We start from the raw sequence: 20,967 nt of genomic DNA, 5'->3' as shown, positions 1-20,967 counted from the left end.
GTCAATCTTTGACATACCATGCAAATGATAAACCAATTATTACAACCAGGGTACAAATCTAGCAACTTGTCATGTACAACATTTGCAAATACAAATTGCTACACTTAATATACCAAATAGCAAGTGGAAAAATTTGGTGCTAAGACAGATTTAATAAAAACTTCGAAGTAACTTGTACTACTGAACTAATATCTAGAACTACATCGTGTTAGTTCTGTTGCTAACGTTTTTAAAGTAACGAAACCATACGAATATGCCTGTATAACTAATTTGAAACGAATATCTAACTACCCATCGCAACTTGTCTCAAAATAAAAAAGTTAGGTAAAACTACTTTTTGCTCGAAAAGCAGCATATGAAAGAATAAAGTTTAGAACCTCGTTATGAGTTAAGCCCGTCGTGTGTTATTTTAACTACTACACAAAGGGCTTTCCACATATTGCAGTAGAAAGAAATGCTTAGAAATTGCAATAAATGAAAGGGTTTAGTTAGAAATAGAAGAACAATATTAATGTTCCATTAATAAAATTAGAGAAAGGAAAAATATTACTTGTTGTATAAAAGGAAAAAAGCTACAAATAATTATGAATTTATACGTGTTGTTCCCAATCTGTAAGACTAATTGTATTACATGACCATCAAACAGCTTGTCATTTAGGAAAAATAAAAACGATAAATAAGATGGTAAACAGGGGCTATTAGTCTGGAATGATCAAATGAACTAAAATTTGTTTTATCTCACGCCATATTAAAACAAAAATCAATCAGGAAAGCGGCAGGCCTAATGGACAGTTCTGAACCATTTGAGTTTATTCTTCGTCTAATGCAAGAAATTGTTACTTATTAGTTGAGATAGATTATTTAGTAAATGGGTTGAAGTGTACCCATTAAGACAAATTAACACAAAGTGTTGTAAGGAAACCAGTAAATGAGTACTTCTACTTTAGTTTCAAACAGGGTACTACAATTTATTTCTCATCTAATGGCAGAAATTCTGTAAAACAATGGGAATAATCACGTGTTTGCTAACGTGAGAGGAGGAGTAATGAGGGACACTGGGGGTGGGTGAGTGATATCTGCATATGTTCATAAAGAAATTATAACTTTGGATATTCATTTACCTGTTGTTGTTTTTACTGCTATATCTTTCATCCATAAATCAACCAGTTTTACACAAAATGACCTGCATTGGGGGCGTGAGATCCCCCTGCCACAGGATTGGCTTGCCCAGTGTCCAACAAACCCCAAAACTGTCAGAAAATGTACTTAGAAGTTACCAAACATTTTACCGAAAGAAAAAAAAAATGTAGTCCAGCATGATAGAGATGAGTCTAACGTTGCAGAAACTAACCACTTGTGTTTTAATTGAATGAATGAAGTTTTAATGAAATATCATTGTATATGATCTGTTAAAAGTTTACTGCTGAATTCGTTCAAAGCTGGACAGGATCTTAACATGTTGTGATATGGGTAACAACATTACTGTATGAACCAATAAGTTCTACAAGTTGTGCTGTATATGTTAAATACCATGAACTACAACATCTTAGTAGGATGAATTCAGGTCATACGACAGTTACTGCCAATAACTGGCCAAATGAGAAACAAACACGTGTCGAGGGAATTTCTGCTCTTGAGAAGAGGTGTATGTATAATGTTATAGTAAGTTGAACCAGATCAGAACCGTTTCTGTTTTTATAATCATCGTTGATTGTATAACTTCTCTGATAATTAAAGCCCCAGTGGCACAGAGGACAATTAACGCCAGAAATCGGGCTTCGAGACTCCTGGTGGGCAGAGCACAGATAGCCCATTGTGTAGTTTTGTGTTTAACTGCAAACAAACAAACTGATAATTAATCTTCATTATTCTCCTAGTAAGCCAAACCAGAGTCATAACAAATGTGGGTAAGAATTTATAACAATATCATACACGATACCAAGAAAATAGAACGTGTACAAAATGATTAAAATCTGGAGTGGTGGTATTCGTTCATGTTCGGCCCGGCATGGCCAGGTGGGTTAAGGCGTGCGACTCGTAATCTGAGGGTCGCGGGTTCGCATCCGCGTCGCGCCAAACACGCTCGCCCTCCCAGCCGTGAGGGCGTTATAATGTGACGGTCAATCCCACTATTCGTTGGTAAAAGAGTAGTCCAAGAGTTGGTGGTGTGTGGTGATGACTAGCTGCTTTCCCTCTAGCCTAACACTGCTAAATTAGGGACGGCTAGCGCAGATAGCCCTCGAGTAGCTTTGCGCGAAATTCAAAACAAAACAATCGTTCATTTTTGAATAATTAGTAATACGTATATTCTTCACATATTAAGTTCTGCTAGTACATTTCAGGAAAAAAAATAGAAAGTAATGGTAAATTTAGTTTTGTTATTTATAGCTAGCTTTCAAGGATAGTTTTGTTGGGCGAATTACATTACCTTATATTTGAAGTTATGTATAGTATTAAAGGATAGTCGTTGCAACTTATGATAAACTTCATGAACTATGTCCGCGCGCGATTATTTCTATATTTATTGAACGTGCTTAAGAAAGGTGCTGTGTGGATCTTATTGTTTGTCTACGTTTGTGGCTTTCGTTTTCCTCTGGGAAAATATAATTCACATTGGTGCTATCTTGAGGACTCGTTCTTCCTGACTCCCTTACTAAAAGACCCTGGAAATTGCCAGTCATTAATACTACGTACAGCGCGTGACATCACAGCCGACTGGTTCCGCCCCACATCTCTTGTTTTGGACCTCGGTTACTTTTCTTGTCCTAAAGTTCATCTCTCCACCTCTCCTTTTACCAGTTTTCATTATTACCTTACTTGACCTTTCTTCTTCCTCCTCATTCTAAACCTTCTGTTAATGTTTGATTAATAATGCCAAGTGTGTTTTGTTGACAAGCCACAATTCTTTATTTGTTTTTTGTTTTCTGAAGAGGAAAACTGCCACCTTGACGCCCTTGTATATATCAATTACTCTGCCAATGACAAGGCGATCTTTTTCAGTTAAAATTATTAATGCTCTTAAAGTTTCAAGAGGTTCGTTTTTAATTTGGCGAAAAGCTACACGAGGGATATCTACGCTAGCTGTCTCTAATTTGGCAATGTAAGACTAAAGGGAAGGCAGCTAGTCATCATTACCTACCGCCAACTCTTGGGCTACTCTTTTACCAACGAATAGTGGGATTGGCAGTCACGTTATAACGCCCCCAGGGCTGAAAGGTCGAGTATGTTTGGTGTTACAGGGACTCGGCAAGAGGATAAATTATAATTTGTTATTATGTACATAATTTTACGTTCAGTAAGACGGTATTTTAAATTACGTTTAGTTTGACCAATATATTTTTATTGCATCCACAACTAACTTTGTATATATATATATATATTATCTAAAATATTCTTTCTTGTCTTTTGTATTAGAAACTACTGTTTTAACTTTGTTAATTGGTTTAGAACTAAGACGGTTTAGTGAACACACTGGCGATTTGGTGGTTCACACTTTGAATATCTGTGGTAATATTACTGTACTATTTATTTTCTTATCGTAGACTATCTCCGGTTGCTCAGTGGTAAATCTGATGGTCTAACTGTAACGCTAAAAGCCTGATTTATATACCTGTGTGGGGCACGGGGACTAAAAGGTCATCGTGTAGTTTTGTGTTTAACAAGAAAAACAAACAATTTTGTTGTAGATGTTGCTTATTTTAATATATTGATTAATGAAACATGAGTTATATTTTTATATTTGATATTTTTTTATTATTAAACATTCAGTGGTGTCAAAATTATAACCTCTATCAATAGAAACGCTCAGTGGTGTCAAAATTATAACCTCTATCAATATAAACATTCATTGGTGTCAAAATTATAATCTCTATCAATAGAAACATTCAGTGGTGTCAAAATTATAACCTCTATCAATAGAAACATTCAGTGGTGTCAAAATTATAACCTCTATCAATAGAAACATTCAGTGGTGTCAAAATTATAACCTCTATCAATATAAACATTCATTGGTGTCAAAATTATAATCTCTATCAATATTAACATTCAGTGGTGTCAAAATTATAACCTCTATCAATATAAACATTCATTGGTGTCAAAATTATAATCTCTATCAATAGAAACATTCAGTGGTGTCAAAATTATAACCTCTATCAATAGAAACATTCAGTGGTGTCAAAATTTTAACCTCTATCAACAGAAACGTTTTTTATTTAATCAAATTAGTGCTCTGTCTATTAAGTATAAGAAGTTGGTAGTTTTGAGTCTTTTGATGTTGGTCGTCGGCCAAATGAAGTTTTAATGTGCATTTTAAACACAGTCGTTCTTTCAGTTTCGGTTGGGTTGTTTGTAAAAGTCCCCGTCCATAATTTTTTTAAGGTTTTAATAAATACACGTTTTACTTAGAATCATGCTAGTGTTATTTCAGTTGTCCTTAGCAAGAATAACATTTATTACAGAATTAGTTCGTTGAGACTTGATGATTATAATAATATATTAAGATAAATAATAAAAATATATATACACGTGTAGATGTTTCACACACACATGCACACTGCTGTTTCTGTTGTTTTTGTTTTCATCAATTTCAAACGCTGGCCTTAAAGATGCCCCATATCAATGTACACAAAATACTATTGACCATTTACAAAACGCTTTGAGAAACAATCTATGGACAATAAAAATTTCTTACCCAGGAACATATCTGGACATCGTTACATGAAGCCAGAATCGAATGAACTATACAAGTGAAATATAATAAAGCTCATTCACTTTTAATAATTAAGTTCATCTAAGTTTTCAGTCCATTATTAATTAATTATTGTGTATGTACACTAAGCAAATAGAAATATATTTTATAAATACAACCTGTTTAAAAGAATAAGTATTTGAATTTAATTCAAATAACTTAATGCTTTAATTTAAATTACTTAAATAGTGCCATCGACAATACTTCAATGGCCCTTTGTTGAGAAAGGTAGAAACCTTTCCTACACTTGTGTTGATTTTGGCAAAGCTTTGCTGTAGTTCTAAGATTCAGATCATTATAAAATATCTGGGAATGTTTACCAATTCACTGGTTTAGTACATATACAATGCTTTGTAAAAGTATTAACTTGCTAACTATAACACTACATTTTGATGAAATACAAGTAATGTAAACAGTTCTTTTTAATGGACTTGTTTTTATTCAAAACTGTAATAATCAAACTTAACACTGTTATGTGTGAAGGAGGTTGAATGTTAGCAAAACCTGCAAAGAAAATATATCAATTGACATTTGCTGAATACATAAATATTCAGCCTTTTAAGTCAGCAACGACTGTAGTGTGTCTTTTGGAATAAGTCTCTGCTAGCTTTATTTAAGGGGATTGTGTAATTGTTGCCCATTATTCCTGCCAAAATTGCTCTAATTCTGACAAATTCGTCGAGGATCGTTGATGGTCTGCAATCTTTAAGTCTTGCAATAAATTTTTCATTGAATTCCAGTCAGGGTTTTGACTGGGCCACTCTAGAACATCCACTTTCTTCTTTGGAGAGCACTCCAGTGTGTGTATTTTGCCTTGTGCATCGGGTCATTGTTTTGCTAAAATGTGAATTTTTGACCCAATTATAGAGTCTTGTCTGACTCAAGCAGGTTTTCCTTCAGAATTCATCTGTACTTTACACCATCCATCTTCTTCTTAATACTTACAAGCTTCTAAATCCTCGCTAATGAGAAGCAGTCACATAACATAGTGCTGCCACCACCATTCTTAACAATTGGTGTGATGTTGACTGGATGATATGCTGCTTTAGGCTTGCACCAAAAAACCTTTTGCTGCTTTTCAGTAGTATCATTTTGCATGTTTTCTCTCAAAGTCATTTTTTGTCTTGTCTGACCATAAAACATTCATTCACATGTTTGCAGTATCACTTACATGCTTTATTATTGTCACTCGTCCATACAAGTCAGCTTTAGGTAGAAACCAGGATGTTGAGGATACATGAACATTGACTTCCGTCTCAGATGTGAAAAAATGAAAATCTTTCAAAGTCAATGTTTGCTTCCCAGTGGCATCCTTAACCAGTTTTCTGTTTACCTGGTTGCTTAGTTTGGAAGGATGGCCTGATCTGGATAGTATCAAACACAATACTTCTTAATAATGGACTCCACTGTACTCAAAGCAACAAAGGGAAAATTTGTGAATTGGAAATTTTCTTGTAACCTTCTCTTGATCTGTTCTATAGAAAGGAATTCATTTTGTCCAAGGAGAGGACATTCTATCTATAAAAAAGGATTTATTTTATCGAAGGAAAGGGCATTTTTATCTATAGAACAGAATTCATTTTATCCAAGGAAAGGACACTTTATCTATAAAAAAGGATTTATTTTATCGAAGGAAGGGGCATTTTTATCTATAGAACTGGATTCATTTTATACAAGGAGAGGACATTTTATTTATAAAAAAGGATTTATTTTATTGAAGGAAAGGGCATTTTTATCTATAGAATATAATTCATTTTATCCAAGGAGAGGACACTTTATCTATAAAAAAGGATTTATTTTATCGAAGGAAGGGGCATTTTTATCTATAGAACTGGATTCATTTTATTTAACTGTAAAGAACAGTAAAATATATAAGCTGCTGCTTAGAATCTGTTGTATTAGCACTATTAATAACCATTTTTACATTAAATTTTCAGGCAGTTGATAAAGAAACATAGTTCGTAATAAGAAATATCCTGAACTTGAATGATGATTTACCAATTCACAAGAAATGTTAGGTGTTATTATCTTCCCTGAATTAAGAAATGGGTATATAAGAAAATGTATACACTCTTGTATGTAATAAAACAGCGAGCATTCATGATTGTGTTTGTTCCTTTCATTTGCTATCGTACAGACTAATATGACAGATATACAGTTCGCCAGCTCACTTTTTCCATATATATATATATTATTCCACTTCGTTACGTACTACGAAGGGTAATATGACAATTTCACAATAGCTTGTTTTCATCTCCTACAAACTTTGAAAATGATACGAAACTGACTCCTTCTCTACCTGCCTTCGATGGTTCAATAAAAGATTTGAGAGCGTATACGCTAGAACTTGTGGTTCGATACGTAAATAGACCATTGTTAGTAGCTTTGTGCTTAAACACAAACTAAAAGTCTTTTTAAAAATTACCTTACGATTGATAGTTAAGCTATGTACCTGATAAGGGTCTAATTTCAATATATTTATTATTTTCTTTCATGAAATCAACACTGGTTAGCTTTACTAAAATATACTATCTGGCAGACACATTTCCTTACAAAATTATTAGAAAACCTACTGCGGAGATTAAGAATGGTTAAGGAATTCAACTTTGTTCGTATTTTATGAAGTTAAATTATTCTTTGATATCAGTGACGTTTTGATTTATTATTTACCTTAGTTTGGGATTTTACAAAAAAAAAACAAAACGAAACCAAAACCTTCCTATGTTTCTTTTTAGGTAATTGTTAAATTCCTGTTAAACTCCTGTTTTTACGACTATGTTGATGACTTCTTTCACGCACGGTTTCATTTTACACTTAGTTACGTTTTTCTTCTCTTGATAACATTTACATTCGACAATGGAAAATTTTTTCATGGTGATAAGGGAGAGAATGTGTTGACAGATTCATTAATTATATACTAAGAAATGTTACATATTTCTTTTGCTGATTCATGGTGCAGAACATTTTTCAGGTCAGTATGTTCTAGCGGTATCTGTTTTGTGCTATTGATTCATATCTTAGTACAATTGAATTTCAGGGTTTAGTTTCCGGTGGCGGACAGAGCTCAGATAGCTTATTATGTATCTCTGAACTAAAATAATATCTCTCAAATTCAGGCCTGCCATGGCCTGGAGATAGGGTACTCGTATCGCATTCTGCAGCTCGCGAATTCGATTCTCTACCACACCCACAAAAAAGATGATGTCACTTTACTATACGAAAGACGTTTTCCACCATAATTCCCCACTTAATTGAAATGGTTATGATTTTTTTCCCTGTTTACATATAGCAACGTAACGCTTTACATTAAGAACCCACACTTTAATTAAACGGTTATTAATTTTTTCCTGTTTAAATAGAGTAACAAAACGATTTACACTAATAACTCACACTAAATTAGAATGGTTATAAGTTATTTTCTTGCTTAAATTTACCAAAGAAACGCTTTAAACTAATAACCAACACGTAATTAGAACAGTTATAAATTATTTCCTTGTTTAAATGCCCAACATGACCAGGTGATTAGGGTGCTCGACTCGTAATCTGAGAGTTGGGGGTTCGAATCCCTGTTACACGAAATTTTCTCGCCTTTTCAGCCGTGAGGGCATTATAATGTGACGATCAATCACACTATTCGTTGGTAAAAGAATAGCCCAAGAGGTGGCGGTGGGTGGTGATGACTATTAGGGACGGCTAGCGCAGATAGTCCTCGTGTGGCTTTGTGCGAAAATCAAAAAGAAACAAATTTGTTTAAATATAGCAAAAAACGTTTTATACTAATAATCCCCAATTAATTAGAACGGTTATGAATTATTTTACTGTTAGAATATGGCAAACAAACGCTTTTGACCAGTGTTGAATATGGCAAACAAATTATTTTGACCAGTGATCCCTTACTTAATTAGAATAGTTATAAATTATATCCTTCAGTCATGACGAGAACTATATCCTTGTGTAAAATCTAAAAATCAGCCCTTACCAGAAATTACTGCATTACGTGGATAATCGTCGTATTGGATGCGTATTTATAAGGTATTCCATGTGAAACGCGCATCTAATATATTAATCTTGTGAAAAATGATTACATTCATAAACATGGCCAGATAAGGGAAGTATGAAAACAGTTTAAAATTAAGCCTTTTTATCTCAGTTTTTGTGACACCTTCATTAACAGTTTATTATAAAATAAAAGAAGGCAGAAGAGATCCAAATCGCACGTTATCCTCTCGTGTCGCGATCTAACATTCGATCGGATAGCACACGTTAACATTCTCAAACTGTAGTACGTGTTCCCCCTGAAAGTAAAGGTGATCACTAAGGGCGTACGCGAAACGAAAGGGCGGGGTGCTAATGATTCGAAGTGTTATGATAAGGTTCCTGTTTTAATAATTAAGTATAGCAACGGTTTAAGTACTGAGCATTATTTACGTTTGAAATTGTAGTATTGAACCATTGTGTGCTCTCCAAAACAAAAATATCCGTCCTGTTAATCAGGTTTGTTTGTTTGTTTGGGAATTTCGCACAAAGCTACTCGAGGGCTATCTGTGCTAGCCGTCCCTAATTTAGCAGTGTAAGACTAGAGGGAAGGCAGCTAGCCATCACCACCCACCGCCAACTCTTGGGCTACTCTTTTACCAACGAATAGTGGATTGACCGTCACATTATACACCCCCACGGCTGGGAGGGCGAGCATGTTTAGCGCGACGCGGGCGCGAACCCGCGACCCTCGGATTACGAGTCGCACGCCTTACGCGCTTGGCCATGCCAGGCCATGTCTGTTAATCAGGAATTATCACGAAATGTTACTGTCATTCAATCCAGTAAAACCAAGAATTATCACAGAACTTTAATGCATGTCAAATGTTACTGCCATCCAATCCAGCAAAACCGAGAATTATCACAGTACATTAATGCATGTCAAATGTTACTGCCATCCAATCCAGATAAACCAAGAATTATCATGGCATTTCTCTATCATACAATCCAATTGAAACAAAAACTATCATGATATTTTACTGCCATACAATACAGTTACATCAAGAATTGTCATGCCATTTTACTACCATACAATACAGTTAAGCCAAGAATTATCATATCATGACATTTTACTGCCATACAGTACTGTTAAACAAAGAGTTATCTTAGAAGTTTTCTACCATGCAGTCCAACTAAAACAATAATTATCATGGCATTTTACTGCCACACAATACAGCTAAACCAAGAATTATTACGGCATTTTTCTAACATACAATCCAGTTGAACGAAGACTTATCATGACATTTTACTAAGAATTATCATGAACGTTTACTGCTATCAAATCCAACTAAACAAAGAATTATCATGACATTTTACTGCCATACAATCCAGCTAAACAAGAATTATCATGATATTTTACTGTTATCCAATCCAACTAGACCAAAAATTATCATCGAATTTTTCTTCTATCCAATCCAGCTAAACCAAGAATTGTCATGACACTTTTTTGCCATACAATAAAATCAAGTCAAGAATTATGATGAAATTTTACTGCTGTACAATACAGCTAAACCAAGAATTATTATGACATTTTATTTTATCAAATTCAGCTAAACCAAGAATTATTATGACATTTTACTTTTATCAAATTCAGCTAAACCAAGAATTATCCTGGCAGTCTCCTACCATGCCGTCCAACTAAACCAAGAATTATCATGACATTTTATTGCCATACAATACAGTTAAACCAAGAATTATCATGACATTTTATTACCATACAATACAGTTAAATCAAGAATTATCATGACATTTTACTGCCATACAATACAGTTAAATCAATAATTATCATGTCCTTTTATTGCCATACAATACAGTTAAACCAAGAATTATCATGACATATTAATGCTATCCAATCCAGCTAAACCAAGAATTACCCAGGGCTGAAAAGGCGAACTTGTTTGGTGTGACCTGGATTCGAATCCGCAACACTCAGATTGCGAGTCGAGTACCTTATCCTCCTGGCCATGCAGGGCCCGGTTGAGCCTGGAAAGTACATATTACATTTTTAAAATAAAACCCATCCTTTATGAAAAGAAAATCACTTTCATAAATGAACACAAAACTTGTGAAGGTGGAAGTAAGTAGGAGTTTGCTTCCGTTTCATATTAGGAGAGACGGGCGAGTAACCCACAATTACATTATCGTTTGGTCCAACATTACTAATTACTTTTCCAATAATAATATTGGATTAAGGTAGAAGCTCTTCCACGATACAATATTTTTATTGCGCCAGAAACATAAGGTCAAAAGGTGTTATACTCTTTCTGGTCACTTACGGAGCTAAAGCATACGCATCTATATTATATTCAAACCAATCAGCAAGATGTTTCAAAGAGCGATGAATTTTTAATTCATTTTTTTATCTAGTAAAGTTTTTCAATAAAGCGCTTCGTTAGACAGATTAAATGTTTGACGTCTATAGCGAATAAGTGGGTGAGGAAGACCGTTTTCCTTTTCACCATTAATTGGTTTAAGTGCCATTAAACATATCGAAATTCAACTAACCATATAGCTGTGGTATTTTAAACAACGGTCCAGGATTGTGAAATATCGAATTTGTACTTGAAAAGATGTTTACAAAATATCCTTTTTAATAACATTTTCAATATATGTACCTTGAGGGATATAAACATTTAACCTACAAAATGACGTTATTTCTGGATAGAGCTACGAAGAGGTAACCTTGAGATAATATTGGCTCCTCGAAGTGAAATTCCAGAGACCAGACTATGTTTTCTCACGTTATATCATCGCAAGATATAACCTTCTTATTAAGAAAACACTGCAATAACACAACGTGAGGTTATGTTTACACCAATAGCATATGATTCTCAACTAATTTACAAGGAAGCAGTGCTTTAATATTAAAAAACACTTAAATCGGTGTTCTCAGGTAAAATTGATACTAATTAGCAAACAGGGGGGATTTAAGCGTTGAGATCTATACAACAATTCTTATAAACTGTACATGTGTTGAGATCGATACAACAGGTCTCATAAATTGTATATGTGTTGAGATCCATACAACGGTTCTTATAAACTGTATATGTGTTGAGATCTATACAACAGTTCTCATAAACTGTATGTGTGTTGAGGTATATACAACAGTTCTCATAAACAGTATGTGTGTTGAGATCTACACAACAGTTCTCATAAACTGTATGTGTGTTGAGATATATACAACAGTTCTCATAAACTAAAAAGGTGTTGAGATCCATACAACGGTTCTCATAAACTGTATGTGTGTTGAGATCTACACAATAGTTCTCATAAACTGTATGTGTGTTGAGATCTATACAACAGTTCTCATAAACTGGATATGTGTTGAAATATATACAACAGTTCTCATGAACTGTATATGTGTTGATATCTATACAACAGTTCTCATGAACTCTGGGTAAGAGTTGAGAGCTATACAACAGCTGCAAGAAACTTAAAATTGGTTTGTTATTGCAATTAAAAGCTCTTGTTAGACAATATTAACTATATGCATTAACTCTATAATGTTATTTTCACTTCCTATTAATATATAGCTTTAAAAAACATAGTTTAAGATGAGTATTGAGATGACAACACTTGTACAAAGCTTAGCTTCCTGCTGAGCCCGATGTGGCGTTGCTATAAGAAAATACATATATAAACAAATATATTTGTCTTCTGGCGAAATAACGCTACGTTTATGGACCTACAACGCTGTAATCTAGGTTTGATTCTTCTTTGTGAAAATCTTATATACATCCCAACAAATAAATTTAAACTCAAACATTTCATGTGGCTCTTGTTTTACAAATCGCTGGGTTGTAATTATTTACTCAAAAACAAGTATCTTCGAATTCTTATAGAAGATTTTGTAATGACAAGTACTAATAACTTATTATATAAGCTATATGTCTTCCCATCGCACAATTTTGTATTATTATTACTGAATTCAAAATACATGTGTTCAAACCAGTTATTTAGTTACTGAACGCTACCTCTAGTCTTTAACTGACAAAATTATCTGTGATCTAGAAGTTTAAAAAAAACCTCGATTATTCATCTGTTTTACTCAGAATCTCTAAAGCATTAATACATATAAATGACTAGATTGCAAGTAAGTGTGATAAAAAAACACAACAACAGAAAGTTTGGCTTAATTTCGAAAGTTTGTTTTGAATTTTTTTGTTTTTGAATTTTGCGCAAAACTACTCGAGGGCTATCTGCGCTAGCCGTCCCTAATTTAGCAGTGTTAGGCTAGAGGGAAGGCAACTAGACATCACCACCCACCACCAACTCTTGGGCTACTCTTTTACCAACGAATAGTGGGATTAACCGTCACATTATAACGCCCCCACGGCTGGCAGGGCGAGCATATTTGGTGCGACCGGGATTCAAACCCGCGACCCTCGGATTACGAGTCCAACGCCTTAACACACTTGGCCATGCCGGGCCTGTTTTGGAAATTGTTCCATTTATGTAAAAAACTTACACACAAAAAACAAAGAACAGGTTATATTGAGTAATTGAAATAAGACATTTATTTATTCTTTAGAATGTGTACAACAAACAGAATACCGTGAAAAAAATGAATATATATGAATGTAACTAAAGGTTTGTACGAAATCGGGCTGAGTGCGGAATCTGACAGTTGAAGAGAGAACTGGATTAGCTTAAAAAGATCTGTGTATGTTACAAATATCGTGGTCTTCAATAAAAAGTTAGGCTTGGCGGGTGGTCGCTATTCAAGGAGGTGGCTAATTGTTTTCGAAGTTTGAGGAGTAAAGAAGACGCAGAATAGTAGGGGGGGGGGTGATATTCACATTACACTTACTCAAACACACCAGAGGAATAATAATAGAAGCGATCCGGTGCAGAACCTACATTCCTTCCACTGCCCTGGTGACCTCTAGTGAGCACGTGAGAAATCTCTAAAAAGCGGAAATACGGATGTATCTGAATATATTTGATTGCGTGAGGTTACGCTCTGCCGGGGGCCTGAATACTAGAATGTTGGGTGGTCGGGGGAGGGAGGACGGAGACATCCCCAGTCATTAGATACATCAGGTAGGCGGGACTTGTGTCTTACCCGTAATTACTTAATTAGCAGCGCTTCACCGAAATCCAGTGGACATCCACGGTTATCATGTTTCTAAGATTAGGTTTAGCTGAGCCTAAGTGAATCTCGTAAACAACGGAAGTGGGCCGTATGATCTTCAATGAAGACAGTTGAATGTTACTCAGTTGAAAATTATGGAGAATAAGTAAATGTATCCCTACGCATCTCCCTTCATTGATTTGCTTTGAGGGACAACAAATAAAACCTTAATATATGGTTATCTTTTGAATATAAAAAAAGCTATTGATGTACTTGCGTCATCGTTATAAGCCATGAAATATATATATATATTCTTTAACAAAGATTAAAGACCACCAAAGTCCAAACGTAGCGAATGGTAGTATTCAAGTCAAACTTCTTTAATCATATTAGAAAATCAATTATTCTTTTGGCTTTATTCGGTTGGTAATTTGTGCTGTCCAAGGAAGAAATTTGTGGTGGTTTATAGACGTTTAACGAAAATGATTGTTATGTAGCTGTGCGGTTATTTAAGTTCTGCCATCCATATTTTCTCGAATACAATGTGTGTGTAACCAGAATTCGCAATTGCTGTATCTACACGAGAGCTATCTATGATATCCGTCCCTAATTTAGCATTGAAAGACTAGAGGGAAGGTAGCTAGTCATCATTATCCATCGCCAAACCTTGGGCTACTTTTTTACCAACGAATATTTGGATTGACAGCACATTATAATGCTAAAACGGCTAAAAGGGTAAGTATGTTTGGTTGAACGGGTATTCGAACTCGCAACTCTCAGATAACGATTCATGTACCCTAACCACCTGACCAGCTGTGAGTCTGCAGGCTTGTGACGCTAAAATTCAGATTTCGATACCTGATGTAGACGAAACTCAGATGTCCAATCGTGCTGGTTTTTGCTTAACAACAATAATAAAACCATAAACTAGTTTTTTTTAGGTCTAGGTCCGAAATGTCAATAAACTTGCTATAATTTCTTGCACCAATTATTTGATTCTTTCTTCTTTTAAAAATCTTAAACAATTTTTATCAGTCTGAAATTATTTTTGTGCATTGTAACTCAGTTTTCCACAAAGTACAAAAGCCTAGTGTGATGTAGCATCATTCAACTGTTTATTTAAGCTGCGAACACGTACAAAGGCCTAGTGTGATGTAGCATCATTCAACTGTTTATTTAAGCTGCGAATACGTACAAAGGCCTAGTGTGATGTAGCATCATTCAACTGTTTATTTAAGCTGCGAACACGTACAAAGGCCAAGTGTAATGTAGCATCATTCAACTGTTTATTTAAGCTGCGAACACGTACAAAGGCCAAGTGTGATGTAGCATCATTCAACTGTTTATTTAAGCTGCGAATACGTACAAAGGCCTAGTGTGATGTAGCATCATTCAATTGTATATTTAAGGTGTGAAGCATTTTCCATTATACAAATATGAAGAGAGAGTGAGAGAAAAGAACATTGCCTGATTAGTCGAAAATCGAACAGTTTCGAACCATTTTTTAATTATCAAAGATCATTAGTTACTATATGTAAGAATTGTACAGTTTCTGTGTAATTTCCAGGGACCACCAATTCTAAAGAGCGTAACTTGGAGTGTAGTCTCAAGTAAAGGTTTTATTACATTGGAACTTAACCACTTAACCCGATTACACCTACCTTAATTTATGAGTTTACTGCCGTACATTTTTTAATCTTAGGAGCTAATAACGTTTTTATTTTGTAAATTTCAGTTCGTAGAGAAAAATATCGGTGCGAGAGAACTCTGCGTCAGTTTCTACCAAGGAATTTGGAAGTATCGTTAACTTAACCACAAAATAGACTTAAGAAAAAAAAGAGGTCATAGATAAAGGTGCGTGAATAATTGATTAATAATCGTGTTTAAATGTTACTTCTATTTGTTGCTTCTCCAGTGACAACATCGCTAGCAACAAGATTTCGACACCAGTGGAGAGCAGAGAACAGATATCCCATTGTGAATACTTGTGCCTAATTCCAAACAAATAAACAGACTATTTCCTGTGACGTGTACACTGCTCTTGACGTAATGATTTACAAAGAATTATATCGCTCAATATATCACAGTCAACTGAATTATGGCACATTTAAGTTTTAGTTTATAAAATTATTTAAACAAACAAGTTTTGTTGATATTAGCTTTCAACATTTCTGATTAAAATAAATTAATTGTTGGCATTACTACTATGAAAGGAGGACTGTTTGTTGTTTTCGAGTTTCGCGCAAAGCTACACGAGTGTTATCTGCGCTAGCCGTCCCTAATTTAGAAGTGTAAGACTAGAGGAAGGCAGCTAGTCATCACCACCCACCGCCAACTCTTGGGCTACTCTTTTACCAACGAATAGTGGGATCGACCGTCACATTATAACGCCTCTACGGCTGAAAGTGCGAGCATGTTTGGTGCGGAGGGGATTCGAACCCGCGACCCTCATATTATGAGTCGAGCACTCGAACCACCTAACCGTGCCGGGCGAGTGGAAGAAGGAAGTTCCATAACTGGTTCATAAATTATTTGAGTAATAACGTTGGAATAAGAGCAATTGGAGAAATAATGAGTGATTATTAAATATAATATTCCACAAGGTTTTATACCGGGTTCACTAGTAATTAACTTATATGTTAATGATATTGTAAATACAGGTTTAAAGAGCAAAATATATCAGTACGCAGATGATAGAGCTTTAATCGTAACTCATGGTGATGTGGAAGTTGGCGAAAACAAGTTTGAAGATTGATTTCATCAAACTAAAGAATTGGGTTAATATAAATGAAACATATATAAATACTGATAAAACAAAAGCTGTGATAATTCACTCACAATGTACAAATATTATTAACATTTTTTTTACAAATTATTAGTCAAAGAAGTAATAATAAATATAAACGTTTATTTGTAGATAACAAGTGGTATTTGAATTGTAAATGTATGTATATAGCAAATATTAACACTAAGACTATCTAGGGCTAATTATAAATGACATTATTATTGGTCTAAAATATAAAGAACTTACAATAAGCTAAGACGTGTTACAGCAAAATTATGAATGATATAGAATATTCTACGAGTTAATATAAAAACTATTTACGTATCATTAGTATAACCTGTTATACGTTGTGGATTGACAGTATATGGCTCAAGAAGTAACATTCTCATAAAACATTATGTTTAACATAATCTTAAACAAAGTAGACGAAATTTTCGCAAATGTTACTTTAATAGAATAAATTATTTTATTTGATATAAATACACTGTTTAAATAAATTATAACTTTAACTTTATATTATAGTCTAAATTATAAACTACTAAAATTATATTTATAATACTAGAACATTAAAAAATGAATATTATAAAGTTTCAACTTACGATAATAACTATAGGACAAGTGTTAAATAATATAAAAAATACGATATGTAATGAACCAACTCTTTAAAGGCTTGTGGAATATAGGTAAAATTATATGGTTGAATAACAAAATCAAAGGATTGGTTTCTAGCCTGTTTACCTAGACAAACTGATTTATATTAACTACATGATATTTTAGCCATATAGAATTAATATTATCATTAACTTAACTGGTTTACTGTGTAGCTAACTGATTGTTTGTAATAATTGTGCACAAACGTTACATGATATTATGTTTGTTTGAAACTAAACACAAAGCTATCGAAAGTGATGAGTGTGTACTGCCCTCCACATGAATCGAAACCTGGTGTCAAGCAGTGTGAGACCGTAGACATACCACTGTGCCATTGGGTGGCAGAATAGTATGTTTTTCTGTGTGTTTGTGTATTTTTTTCTCACAGCAAACCCGTGTGGAGCTATCTCCTGTGTCCACCGAGGAGAATCGAATCCCTTATTTTGTAAATCCAAAGATTTACCTCTGTCCCAGCGGAAAAAATGTTTTTCTGTTATGTTCAACAAGTTGTTAATTTCAGATGTACTTTAATATAGATTAATATAGATTTCTGATACTACTTCACCTATTTATTAACATCTGTAGTTTGGTTTGTTTTGAATTTCGAGCAAAGCTACTCGACGGCTATCTGCGCTAGCCGTCCCTAATTTAGCAGTGTAAGACTAAAGAGAAGGCAGATAGTCATCACCACCCACCGCCAACTCTTGGGTTACTCTTTTTACCAGCGAAGAGTGGAACTGATCGTGACATTATAACGCTCCCATGGCTGAAAGGGCAAGTATGTTTGGCGTGACGGGTATTCGAACCCACGACCCTTAGATTATGAGTTGATTGCCTTAAACACCACATCATGCCAGGCCAATATATATGCAAAAATATATAATTACAGTTATTAAGAAATATTTCTTCATTTTCTACATTTACTTTTATATTAATATGTAATATTGCGTGTAACTCAAATAAGTCTAAAATAATTTATTAACCACTATTAATTATGCGACTAAGTGCCTTAATGCTTGAACGAATTAAACATTTTTTAGCTTATATAATGTGTGATGAAAAATAGCTTTGCTTATTTCTTTGGACGTATATTTGGCAAATCGGTTTGATAACTCTCAATAAATAAAAAGAACATCTTGAATATTCATAGCGTATAACATGTATAAGTACTATAGCCCAATGGTTGTATATTAATTCCTAAGGAAAAAACTAATATTTAGTGTTAGCTCTCACATTATTGGCGTGTTTTCTTATTTTTACATTATATTGAATAATTTTTGTCATAACTGGTCCCTAAAAGTTTTAATAAAATTAATTATTATGTGAATATTACAAGGAATCCAGTAGCAATTAGAGGGATTAATTGCGCTATTGATAATGTTTTAATACATTTTTTTACGTGTGCGTGATGCGTGTGTTATTAAGAACCCTGAAATTAACAAAGGTACGAACCCAAGAGTAATTAGGTGCATGAATAGTTTAGAAAGATTTGTTAAAAAAATCGATTGGCTTCATTTATTCCATAGTTTAGTTGTCAACCTTGCATGAGCTATGATTAAACACCATGTTAATACAGCAGCATATAGTGCACATTAACAATAAAAAAAAAAGACCACAAAGTTTCTGGACAAAAAAAAAAACGTTATCTAATAGGACTGAATGAAATAGTGTAAAACACACGCGTGTTTACATTATGAAGTTAAAACTTCCAATAGTATATATATATATACTGCTGGCCAAAATGTTAAGGCCAGTGAGCATAAAGAAAAAATATGCATTTTGAGTTGTCAGACTCAACCGCTTATTTGAGTGGAGCTTCGAAAGATGAAAATAAAAAAAGGAAAAATAAAAATAAAAAACATTTTTAGCTTTTAATAGGGAAAATGTGAACACCATGAAATTAGCCTACATACTAACTGGTCAAAAGTTTAAGACCATACTGAAACGAAGCGTTAATTGGTAAACATGTAACGATATTTAGTCATTTGTATTTAAGCATTAGCGTTGTCAACATCTCCCACTGACATCTCCTGTGTTGCATTGGGTAAAAACATGGCAAAGGCTAAAAAGTTGATAGGGTTTAAACGTGGAAGTATTGTCGAACTGCAAAAGCAAGGTCTCTGTCAACGTGCCATCGCTGGTGAGATTGAGCGTAGTAAAACTGCTGTTGCAATTTTTTTAAAAGACCCTGAGGGATACGGAACGAGAATTACAAGTGGTCGACCCAAAAAAATTTCGCCGGCGTTGAGCAGGAGGATTCGATGGGTTGTCCGGCAAGACACCAGCCGATCGTAGAACCAGATTGAGGTCCTTACGGACGCAGAATGCAGCTCAAGAACAATAAGACGGCATCTACGAGAAAAAAAGCTTTAAAATCCGTAAAGTCTTCAAAGACTACGCCTCCTTCCACACCATGAAACAGCTCAGTTACACTTTGCTGAAAAGCACCAAACATGAGACGTAGAAAAGTGAACGAAGGTTTTGTTCTCTGATGAGAAAAAATTTCATCTGGATGGTCCAGATGACTTCCAACGTTACTGGTACAATAAGGATATCCCACCGGAGACATTTTCTACACGTCACAGTGAAGGAGGTTCCATCATGATCTGGGGTGCTTTCTCCTTCCATGGAACAATGGAGCTTCAGGTTATACAGGGGTGTCAAATAGCAATTAGATACATTGGCATGTTGGGGAGAGCATCCTTATTGACTGAAGGCGCTCGCTTGTGTGGAAATGACTGGATTTTTCAGCAGGACAACGCTGCGATCCGCAATGCCCGCAGGACAAAGGACTTTTTCATAGCGAATAACATGATTCTTTTGGACCATCCAGCGTGTTCGCCCGAACTGAACCCTATTGAAAATGTTTGGGGGTGGATGGCAAGGAAAGTCTATAGAAATGGACGTCAATTCTAAACAGTGCATGATCTTCGTGAAGCCATCTTCACCACTTAGAATAACATTCCAGCCAGCCTTCTGCAAACGCTTATATCGACCATGCCAAAGCGATTGTTTGCAGTTATTCGCAATGACGGTCGTGTACCTCACTACAGAGACCTCTTGTTGAGTATTTCCTACCCTGTTTAGGACTTCTTTTTGGTATACTGGGCTACTCTTTTACCTACGAATAGTGGGATTGATAGTAACATTATAACGCCCCACGGCTAAAAGGGCGAGCATCTTTGGTGTGATGGGGATTCGAACTCGTGACCCTGAAGGTCGAGTGCCTTAACCCCCTGGTCATGCAGGGCCTATGATAGAAACAAAAAGTAAGAAAACGGAGATAAAAATTAATAATACAATAAAACAACAACAAGATGTGAACAAAACGGTTTGTTTTGTTTCAGTGTTTCACAGAATACTACTCAAAAGGCTTTCTGCACATAGTTATCCCTAAACGTGAATGATAGACTGGAGTGGGGGATAGACTACGTTGTGAGAGACGTTTCTTTTTGAGCAACGGTTGCGAAATATGAATCCTTGGAATAAGCGGTGTAGATTTTTTACACCCGATGGGGAGTGGATGATTTTTGCAACCACTTGTGTGGACTGTTCAATTTGCAAATTGGTAATCTCTGATTACGTAAACCTGAAAGCTGTAAACATGCAGTTACAGAGTAATCTTGTTGCCACGATACTTGCATGTATACTTAGGCCTACTGACTGATACTTACT

General features: G+C 34.8%; 1 long non-coding RNA gene across 1 annotated transcript in view; it reads right to left on the bottom strand.

Annotated features, from left to right (window-relative positions):
- Window positions 1-10,579: 10,579 nt before the first annotated feature.
- Window positions 10,580-20,967, bottom strand: part of LOC143222505 (uncharacterized) — a 91,204-nt gene continuing 80,816 nt past the window's right edge. The window contains exon 3 of the long non-coding RNA XR_013012277.1: window positions 10,580-10,765. This is a non-coding gene — a long non-coding RNA (uncharacterized LOC143222505). The remainder of the gene's footprint in view (window positions 10,766-20,967) is intronic.

Source organism: Tachypleus tridentatus, chromosome 8 (assembly GCF_004210375.1).
Source record: "Tachypleus tridentatus isolate NWPU-2018 chromosome 8, ASM421037v1, whole genome shotgun sequence".
Taxonomy (NCBI): domain Eukaryota; kingdom Metazoa; phylum Arthropoda; class Merostomata; order Xiphosura; family Limulidae; genus Tachypleus; species Tachypleus tridentatus.
The sequence above is the reverse complement of the archived record's forward strand: the minus strand, read 5'-3'. Positions and strand labels throughout refer to the sequence as shown.